This window comes from Vigna umbellata, chromosome 2, assembly GCF_029865625.1.
Source record: "Vigna umbellata cultivar VRB3 chromosome 2, Vumbellata_1.0, whole genome shotgun sequence".
Classification (NCBI taxonomy): Eukaryota; Viridiplantae; Streptophyta; class Magnoliopsida; order Fabales; family Fabaceae; genus Vigna; species Vigna umbellata.
Window position 1 is genome coordinate 48,429,706 of NC_142166.1, and position 1,628 is coordinate 48,431,333.

At 37.0% G+C, this 1,628-nt stretch overlaps 1 pseudogene; it reads left to right on the forward strand.

The window, feature by feature from the left end:
- The first annotated feature begins 419 nt into the window (after positions 1-419).
- Positions 420-1,207, forward strand: LOC148204176 (glutaredoxin-C6 pseudogene; annotated as a pseudogene).
- The last annotated feature ends 421 nt before the right edge of the window (positions 1,208-1,628 follow it).

A 1,628-nucleotide genomic window follows, 5' to 3' on the forward strand; every position in this document is an offset into this window, starting at 1 on the left:
AGTGACTTGGTTTTGTAGAGGTATATAAGTACATTTTAATAGAAAAAAGAAGTCGAATCTCTTTGTTTGACAAATCAAATTGCGTAACACATACATATGAAATCGACGACCACTTTACAAACTAGTTGTAGTACACTTTCCAATTATATATATATATATATATATATATATATATTAATTGTAGTGATTTGAGTTTATGTGAATTATGCTGATTTCAATTTCTTATAATTTTTATTTATTACCTTTATTATGTATTTCTCATCAGGAATAAAATTGATAAGATAAGCAATAAAATTCACAGTTTATAGTAAAATATTAGAATATAAAAGAAAAATAAAAGAGAGCGCGTGGGAAAAGTAAAGTGGTTGGAGCGATTGTAGAAAATGAGAAAACAGTAGTTTGTGATGTAAGGAAGCACGATTTGGGGTGTGTGATTTTTATAAAATAAAAAGACCCTCAAACTCGGTTCCAATTGCCTTCTCTTTTCTTTGTTATGCTTTGAGTTTCTCACAGAGATATAACAGCACAAACAAACACTGTCTTTCATCTTCTCTTGTTGTAGAAAGTCACAGGGATGCAAGGAATAGAAGGAGGATTTGTGAGTTCAAACGAGGTAGAGCTGAGTCCCACTATGAGTAACTCGTCCTCACTGTCCATGGAGCTAGACGAGTCTACGGAGACCAGGATCCAACGCCTCATATCGGAGCATCCGGTCATCATCTTCACCCGATCCTCCTGCTGCATGTGTCATGTCATGAAGAACCTCTTAGCCACCATCGGCGTTCATCCCACCGTCATCGAATTAGATGATAATGAGATCGCCGCTCTTCCCCTCCCACACACCATCGCCCCTGCAGCATTTATCGGCGGCACCTGCATCGGTGGCCTTGAATCCCTTGTCGCCCTCCATGTCACCGGCCACCTCATTCCTAAACTCGTCCAAGTCGGCGCTCTCTGGGTATGACACAACCCAACCTACCTCTCACGCAATCAACCACTATATATCACCTATCCATATTCCTACACTACATTCCATTGTCTCATTCCTCTCTCTTTATATTTCTCTCCTTAATTAATCTTTATATATGTTATGATATGCAATTGCTAGTTAGTACCTAGTATTATTATTATTAGTATTAGTTTTAAAACCAAGAAACATGGCTAATTGTATAATTTAGGGTTGTGAAATGAAATCTCAATTTGTGTTTGAGTGTTCTTAATGAAACTTTTGCTTTGACTTGCGGTGTGGTGGATTCTAAGGCAAAAAAAAAATTGTACAGAAAGACATTGATGGACATGGCATCGGGTGATAATAACAATAACATTAATTTGTCTTGAATGCGTTATCCAATAAATTGATCGGGTCCGTAGATTGGTCCCATTGACAATTATGAAACAATCGGGACCGTAGATGGAGCGGTGACTTTGTCAGTTTGCTTCGGGAATCCTAAGCTTATCTGTTTGTCGATCTCTTCTTCCTTTTACCTTACATGTAAATTTATTAGTTTCCAGGTTGAAATCATGGCAGTTTGTTTTTATATACCTAGTATGCTTTTATCTTTGTTCATTATCCTCTTGTTTTTTGGGATCGGAAATAATAATGGCAACCTGGTTTGGTTTTTGATTGG